Source organism: Danio rerio, chromosome 19 (assembly GCF_052040795.2).
Source record: "Danio rerio strain M-AB ecotype USA chromosome 19, GRCz13ab, whole genome shotgun sequence".
In the NCBI taxonomy this organism is placed as follows: Eukaryota; Metazoa; Chordata; class Actinopteri; order Cypriniformes; family Danionidae; genus Danio; species Danio rerio.
In genome coordinates this window covers 9,120,136-9,129,492 of record NC_141039.2, presented here as the reverse complement: position 1 = coordinate 9,129,492, position 9,357 = coordinate 9,120,136, and the positions used below count along the sequence as shown (strand labels likewise).

General features: G+C 35.0%; 1 long non-coding RNA gene across 3 annotated transcripts; it reads left to right on the top strand.

Moving 5' to 3' along the window:
* The first annotated feature begins 356 nt into the window (after positions 1-356).
* LOC147832460 (uncharacterized) lies at positions 357-3,069 on the top strand. 3 transcript variants are annotated; one of them, XR_015516476.2, is made up of 7 exons: positions 357-442; positions 716-767; positions 1,069-1,096; positions 1,264-1,323; positions 1,635-1,751; positions 1,858-1,961; positions 2,541-3,069. It is a non-coding gene; the product is annotated as an uncharacterized LOC147832460 (long non-coding RNA). The 3 variants fall into 3 exon arrangements; XR_015516477.1 differs by having other exon boundaries at positions 1,270-1,323; positions 2,541-2,761; XR_015516478.1 differs by lacking the exons at positions 357-442; positions 716-767; positions 1,069-1,096; positions 1,264-1,323 and having other exon boundaries at positions 1,576-1,714; positions 2,541-2,678.
* The last annotated feature ends 6,288 nt before the right edge of the window (positions 3,070-9,357 follow it).

The window sequence follows — 9,357 nt, the reverse complement described above, 5'->3', positions numbered from 1 at the left end:
TATTCTTATTGTTAAAGTCAGAGATATGTAATATTTTGAATGGCGAAGAAAATAATTAACTTTATATTTCAATCAATATATTACTCTTGCACTGCTTCGGTTCAGGACTCGTGTGACATTGAATCAGATTCAGATATTTTATCAGACGTGTTCATGAGCTCGAAGTCATCAACAAGCAATTGGTGTACAAGCAGTACACGAACCAAGCAATGTGATGAAATATTAATGAATTATATGTTTGCGTCTTACAATATTATACAAAACGGAATCGTTTTCAGGCGAATTCGACTCTTTACTGTTCACTTAAAGGAGCCGAATTCGACTCTTTACTGTTCACTTAAAGGAGCCGATTCATTGAACAGAACTGACTCGACTCGACCGCAAACAAGCGCCATCACCGCAGACAACGCCGTCGTCTCTTCACTCAACGGATTCATCCTCGGTAAGTGTTAAAATATGACTTTTGTCCGTTAAATGATTGTTGTATGTGTATTTCTGTATAGTGCATGTCATTTAACAGGAATTTACCGAGTACTTTAGTTGTACTCGCACGGACAGGGTTTAAGCGCGCCTTTTTTTAAAGCAAGAAATTAACGACGCCAGATGGTGATTGTAGTGTTTTCTGAGGTATTAGCATAACGTTAACGTTAGTTCCTGAAAAAAGAAAGGGAATTTTCTTTAATTAACTTCTTGTTAACTGCATTTTCTGTTTCAGTACAAGACTGAAGTAAAGGTGAAATGACTAACGTTAACGTTATAACGTTAAGGTAAGCTCTGACCTTCACTTAAGTTAACGTTACGGTTAGTGACCATCATGTACGTTATGTTAATTTTGTTGACTGTAACGTTAACGTTAAGTTAGTTAAATAAACTAAACTCATTATGAAACAAGTCTTAACTGTTTTATTAAACGAGGCTTATAATACAATTCAGTTGTATTCTTTTAAACTAACACTAACACAGTACATATTGTATATTTCTCACTGGTGTTAATGCAGTGCTAACATTTACTAATGAGAACTAATTGTATATTGTCACTAACTATAGATTTTATTTTTTGGTGTTCAGGTGTACCTGATAATAGCTGAAGTGTGAGGTGAGTGTAAATTCTGAGCACACAAATATAACCTAAATTCATTATCACAATCTAAACCTATATATATATATATATATATATATATATATATATATATATAGATTATGTGTGTGTGTGTGTTAGGTTGAGTCTTATTCTACTCTTATTATATTCATATTTTTTTGCAGCCACAGCCATTGATGTTGAAACACTGATGCTACCAATCAACCCTCGCTTGATTATTAAAGGTAATGTTGATGCCTTCCTCATTTTTATTAGATTTTTAAATGTCAGGTTTTTCACAGATTTGTTGTGAGCAGTTTCTTGTACAAACTCTTTTTCTTCTTCCAGAAGTTCCACCAGTACCTCCAGTAGTAGTAAATATTAGACAAAGATTTTTTTAAACTATAGTTTTTATTTTTATTAGCAATTTTACTGGGCATGTGTGTTTGTTTGCTTGGTTTTTAATAGGCAGAGCATGGAATGTCAACTTTGTTTCTACAAACAAATTTAATTATTCACAAACACCTCTAATTTAGTCCTTCTTTCCCCCTTTTAGTCTTATTCCTTGGAGGGTCGAGTGGTCATGGGACCTCACCTGGATTTCACAACTGACTTTGAATCTGGTCTGAAACTGAAGTATGCTGAAGATGCCTTTTGCACTCTGGAATTTAAGGTAATGTCTACAATAAATATTGTAACTGAGGGCTTGTTTTGGGGGGGTTAAACAAGGAATGTATAGGAGCACAAGTCATGACTCCCCTTGTCCCCTTCTTATAAAGGGCCGTGTTGCAGACACAAATTGTTTGTCTGTGCTGGAGACCAGAGGGGAAGCTGTCTTTAAAAGGATGGGGCTCTTATACCATATGTGAAGTTACCTATTCAGGTGAGTGGATTACATACAAGTCATTGCAAATGCATAAATAGTGGGAAATTTTTACTGGGCAGCACAAATTAAGTGAAACTCAAAAAACGTTGAAAAATATTTGGAATATTTGCAAAAAACTTGATTGAAATGAATACAACACAAGTGCTGTATCACTTCAATCAAGTTTTTTTTTGCAAAATTTTCCTAATATTCAAATCATTAAAAATTTGCTTGATGCAAGAAACATCCTGCTAGTATTCAAGAGCAAGTACTGTGATGCACGTGTTCACTTTGCAATAAGTGTGAACCCAGCATTAGATTATAGTCTGTAAACAGAAGGTGTAAATCAGATCAACTGTTTTAAAATGCTCTGCCTAGGTCATTAAAACCACTATTTGTTGTTGGACTGTTCTTGATTGTGTGTTTGTGATGGAAATGTTTTTCAGATGTTTTTGTTTAAATAATTGCAGTTTGACTGAGCTACAGTATTGTCAGCATGTTCAAACTGAGCTAACAGTAATTTTGCTCTGTAGTGCAGCAGTAGTGTCCCAGTAGTGTTGTATGAAGCTAACTGTTTGTCTGCCCTTTTGCTTATAGGTGCTTTTTGGGCACCAGTTTGGAGATGGGAGACAGACGAAGTCAAAGAAGCAGAGAAGACACATCAACCAGCAAGTGTGTAAAATTATCAGGAAAATGATTGACCTTGAATAGACGACTGCCTAATTTAGCAAGAAGTTTTGTCTCTCTCTCTCTCATGTATGTATATATATATATATATATATATATATATATATATATATATATATATATATGTGTGTGTATATATATATGTGTATATATATATATATATATATATATATATGTATATGTGTATATATATATATATATATATATATATATATATATATATATATATATATATATATATATATATATATATATATATGAGAGACAGAGAGAGCGCACTCTGAAGCACTGCTTTTTATATGTATGCTACATATGATGTCAGATTTTTTTATGAATATGTTCTTATAGTATTTTTTGAGGCTTCACCTTCACCTTTTGAAAGTTTTCTGAAATGTTTACACAGATGTCATTAAGCTGTTAAATAAATCTGTAAAATGTATGTGTGTTGGTTTTTATTTTGATTTTAGAGTCTTCTCAGATCACCCAAAAATGAAGATTCTGTCGTCATTCACGCATCCTCAGGTTGTTTGGACACAAAGAGGATTATTTGATATTTTTATTCCTGTGTTTAACAAAAAACATTTTTAACAGAGCTGGAACAACCTGAGGGTGAGTAAATCAAGATAGAATTTTCATTTTTGTGTGACCTAAAATTGCTTTGAAATTTTACAGCACCAAACTGTTAAATTACAGTAATCCGGGATATAATTGTAACTTTACAGTTAAATCAGGTATTTAAACTGCAACCTACTGCTAAATCACAGTGATTGTTTTGCAAATTCACAGTAAAATATAGTTAATTCTACAAGATAATACTGTGAAATCACAGTAACAGACTTTATTATCTACTGTAAAGTTACAATATATGGTTGTAATTTCACAATAATTTAATGTGACAAAACCACAGTAAATTACTGTGAACTACCTCACAATAATTTACTGTGAATTTACATACAGTAATTTACTGTGAAAGTAATGCAATTATTAGCCAGTAATTTACTGTGAATTTAAGGTCAAATTTTTTACAGTGTATAAATCAACACCGAAGCAGTTTGTGGAAGAAGTTTATGTCTCTCCGCCACCAACAGCCCATCTCATTTCAAAATATTGTCTCCAACATTTTGTACAAAACCAACAATGCTGAAATAAAAAGGTCTGACACAGATTTTCATATTTTATCCACAACCCCTAGACTAAAATATGAAAATGACATGAGAAGCGGTGTGGCAGAGGGAACACCTGGGCCGCGCTGGTGCAGGTGGAGCAGTAATAAATACTGAGCGCTGCGGCGAGGGCTTGTAATTGTAGGCGTCCTCCCTTAGTAATCGAGCGGATAATGAAGACACAGAGGAGCCACACAAAACCATCTGTGCAGCTTTCAGAGGTAATGTCCACCAGGAGGGAGGCAGACACTGGCGAGATGTTTTTGGATGCTTTTCGAGATTTTATGGTGGATTTTTTGAGATGTACTCAACTGTTGGTTGGAAGCATAACCAAACCCTCTGGCTGTTTGCAGTTGCTGTCTTTAAAAAAAAAAAAAGTCTTGACATTGATATGGGAATACATTGAGTAACATTCGGTAGCTGAGCTATGGTGTCAGAAGGAAGAGAGTTTGTTTGTGAGTATGTGTGTGTGTGCGTGGTGTTTGTGAGATTCCCCTCAGGTACAAGAGTGTGCCTTTGCAAAACATATTTCAGAATCGCAGAGGGTCTCTGCATAATGGACTAAAGCCGTCCCTTATCGCCACGTCAAAGGAATAATTCAATTTGGAGGACAAACACAGGGCAGAGGAAACAACACAGGCATGAAAAGACAGAGGGAGAGAGACTGCGGGAATGCTTTCATTAGTCTTTCTGTATCTCCACATACATGTATTCCCTCAATTCATCCACATTTTGAACACGTTCTCAGCTCCACAAAGGATCAGAAGGGGTGAGTGTGCATCCACTGTGTGTATGAACCAACCTGTGGATCCAAACCTGCCTCGGAATAGTACATCACAAATCAATCTATACAAGTGTTTCTCTTAGACATCAATTTTTCAACCCATTGATGATTTCTCGTCAAATTTTCCAGGAGAATTACATCTGCATATATACTGTACACGCATACAGATTACTTAGAAAACACACAGATCTTGCTTTTAAATTAATACTCTTCCTGTAAAAGTACAATGAGATATCAATACCAGAGAAACAATTCTAGCAAAATAATATTTGATAATAAAAGTAGAGTTTTCATGTAGAAAGAGTTACAAGGAAACATAAATGTAAATATATGACATCTTGTCAGTTTAATGGACTAAAGCTGCGGTCACACTAGAGTTTGTGTATGCAAAATTCTGTCGTAAGGCGCTACGAAAAGGGACGGGATTAAACAAGATTTTTAGACATTAAAAAAGTAAGCGATTGCTCCATGTTTTAAATTCCTGTTCAGAGAGATCATGTTTTGATCCTCGATTGGTCTCACGCAGTCAAGTGATGCGATTTTGCAGGTCAGAGTACACCAAGCTTGAACTTTGCACCTCAACTTGATGCATGACCCTGCGTTTCCGGTCTAACGCATTCGCGTGCGTATGAACAGAAGTCTATAGGAGGAAAAGTCAATTGTGACCACAGCTTAAGTCGTACGAAAATGTACAATTTTAAAAAAGAGGGGTTGCAACCAACCCAACCCCGCCCCTAAAACCAACCGTCGAATTAGAACGAATTAGTTGTTAAATCAAAAAGTTACGAATTGCCATGAGATTGTGCTGCTAAAAACATACAGCATTATTCGTCCCGTTTATTTTTTTTCCCCAATATCTGTTTAATGGAGAGATTTTTTCAACATAATAGTTTTAATAACTCATCTCTAATAACTGATTTATTTTATATTTGCCATGATGACAGTAAATAATATTTTACAAGATATTTTTCAAGACACTTCTATACAGCTTAAAGTGACATTTAAAGGCTTAACTAGGTTAACTAGGCAGGTTAGGGTAATTAGGCAAGTTATTGTATAATGATGGTTTGTTCTGTAGACTTTCGAAAAAAATATAAAGCTCTTTGGGGCTAATAATTTTGTTCTTAAAATGTTCTTTAAAAAATTAAAAACTGCTTTTATTCTAGCCGAAGTAAGACACATAAGACTTTCTCCAGAAGAAAAAATATTATCAGACATACTGTGATAAATTTCCTTGCTCTGCTAAACATCATTTGGGAAATATTTTAAAAAGAAATACAAATTCAAAGGGGGGGCTAATAATTATGACTTCAACTGTATGTTAGAAGGTATTAAAATGGGTTTAAGGGTTAGTTCCCCAATCATAAAAAATATTGTTATTAATATCTCACTCCCAAACGTTCGTTAGTCTTCAGGAACACAAATTAAGATAATTTAGGTCTCAGACATCCCTCTTCCTCCACAGTCTGCAAAGATTCTTGACACCTTCAAAGTCCTGAAAGGTACCAAAAAACATTCTCAAAACAGACCATGCACCTTCAGTGGCTTTAATAGAATGTTATCAAGTTATAAGAATAATTTAAGCACGAATAAATCAGTATGTGTCGATGTAGAGCACGCATTCATGTGTTATGCTCAAACAGAACAAGTTGCATGTACGGGCATCCGTGGTGTATATATCACTGCAGAGTGCTGGTGAATGCACACAATTTACTGACACCAAGAAGAAAAAACTGTTCAGTAAAGTCATTTTTTTAGCTTTATGTGTGCAAAAAATTAACCAAAAGTCCAAGGTAAAAGTCCAAAGATTAACGAAGGACTTGGAACAACATGAGAGTAATAATTAACAATTTTTTTTTATTTTTGAGTGAACTATTATGTAAATGTATTTATAATATAAAACTTAAAAATACAAATATAAAACATGTTCTTACACTTACTTTCTTTTAAGAACTCATATTTTAATAAAACGTGAACGTGAATTTCCCAGAAAAAAATAATAAAAATTTACTATTAATTTACTTACCCTCAGGCCAGTCAGGATATTGTCAGGTCCTGTCTTCCGTGTGTGTTTTGTTTTCATCATGTGACCTTCCCCATGTGCTCCTTTTTTGTAGTTCCCGCTGTTTCTCCATTTTCATTAGTTCCACCTGTTTCCTATCCCTGTTAATCATTAGTTTCATTAAGCCAAATGTATTTGTACTCCTGTGTTTCATTCATTCGGTCTTTCTCTTAGTTGTGCTTTGTTGTCAACCCATATCGTTTCTGTATTGTTGATGGTCTTCCAAGTGAGTGTTCGTAAATAAATCTATGTGTTTGATAAATCCTGCTATCTTTTTGCTTTCCTAAGTGAGTCAAGGCATTACAGATATTGAGTTCTTCACAAGAATATAAAACAATATTTTACGTTAAACTGCGGTCTTGGTGTTTTATAAAATAATACAGTATTTACGCAGTTTTTTTTTTTTTAAATATATAATCCTGATTGATTGTAGCATGTTGGACTGCACGAACATGTCTCTCATGTCACACTGTAAAATCTCAGCTGTAAAGTCAGACCGAACAACAAAGAAGACATGCCAAACATGAAAGAAAGCGCCACCAGAGTTGGATGTCATCCACGCGTGACACTTTCGCTATCCCGCGTTCTGAAATGATTCCTCACAGCAAACCGTAAACAATTTGTAGTGGCAATTTTAATACAACCAGGAAGAAAAAAAACAGTTTTGACATTTCCCGATGGTCATTTGAATTGTCGCATGGATTTGCGTCATCAAATTTGGAGCTCCAATTGGTTCTTGGATTGACGCTCATTGCAAGCTGTTGTCACACTGCAGGAAAGTGTCTGAAATCGTCTGACACTGCCAGAACTTAAGTGAACATGTCAAACCCATGATCAAAGATCACCAATTTTAGCCAAGGATTTCAAGAATCTTTTAGGATTTCCCAAATTTGTCTCAGATGACTAAATCGTGGCTGAAATCTCATAGTGTGAGCAGGGCTTTAGAAACGGAACATTATTTACATATTACCCTTATTCCTTATATATGGGCGAAGCAGTGGCACAGTAGGTAGTGCTGTCACCTCACAGCAAGAAAGTCGCTGGTTCGAGCCTGAACCCAGAGATGGGTTGTGGCTGGAAGGTTATCCGCTGCGTAAAAACTTGCTTGATAAGTTGCCGGTTCATTCCGCTTAATAAAGGGACCAAGCTGACAAGAAAATGACTGAATATATATATATATATATATATATATATATATATATATATATATATATATATATATATATATATATAAAACCTTCTTTAATGTTCTACTAAAAAAGCCACATACAAATGAATAAATTAACTGTAGATTTTTGTTTTATTTAATTCTTTAATATTCCTTAGTAAGCATGGACTAGTAGACTATATAAGAGGAAGTTGAAAGTCATGCAGTAAATATGTACAATAGAGCTTTGAGAAAAGTTCTGATATAGCAATCTTACAAACATGTATTTTAAATATGATAGCTTTATAGGGTTCATTAATCATATTTTTTATTTCTTTCTTTCTTTTGGAGAAGCTTCTTAAACAACCTCTATAATGAAACAAAACTCTTATATGTGCATGTACAGTGTACTGCATGTGTCATGTGTTTGATTGATGGCAGGGATCAACACTTTGGAGATGAGATGAGAGAAGGTGGACAGGTTGAGGGCGAGTCATTGGACCAGAACTCTCTTAACACTAAGAAGGTCCTTTGGGAAATGGAGGGAATGAGTGAGGAAAATGGATGGGAAGGACGAGTGAGTGAGTGAGTATGAGGCTTGACTTTATGGCTCTTGTTGACACTGTCTTAAAAGCAGAGGGTCTCATTCATGAAACATGAGCAGAAGGAATTTCAAATGCTACTCTGATGTACATTTTTACGCATCTGTTTCATGGGGGGGTTGTAGCTGCGAGTTCATAACTGTTCAAGTTAAATCAAAGCTCTGGGTCAAAGATAGCATAATGTCACCCAGCCATCCGTTCAATGGAGAAGAGACAAGAAATCCACACCAACCCCAAAATGAGGTAGCAAGTTGCCTAAAAAGCTGAGTCCGTTTTTTATTGTGTACCCGTAAAACCATGGCTCTGGGTCAAAAATAGTATTTGTCATTGTCACCCAGCCAACCAATTAATGGAAATGGTCCAAAACAAATACACCAGCTGCAAAAGGGAAGTTACTAGTTAGAGAAAATGCCCTAAGAACAAGCAGGAACTGAAAACAGTTGCTGTAGAGGTCTAGCAGAACACCACCAGGAATGAAACCCAGCATCTGGTCATCATGTCTATGCGTTCCAGACTTCAGGCTGTAATTGACTGCAAAGGATTTTCAGCCAAGTATTAAAAAGTGAAAGCTTGATTCATGATTATTATTCTGTCCAATTACTTTTGGACCCTTAACAAGTGGGAGGCACATATGCTAACTGTTGTAATTCCTACAGCGTTCACCTGATTTGAATGTAAATACCCTCAAATTAAAGCAGACAGTCTGCAGTTAAAGCACATATTGTTGGTTTCATTACAAGTACATTAGTTTTAGTGTATAGAGCCAAAAGTGTTATGTGTGTGTGTGTTATGTAAATGTTTGAATTTTAAACTTCAGATTTAAACTTTAAATTCAGTCTGCCATGAAATCACTGTTTACGTAATACAGATACATTGATAAGATAATACAAATGACAAGGATGTAGGTCAAGTTATCTAAGTAGTATAATTATTAATTATTTCATCATGCATAGAATTGATTTCTACACT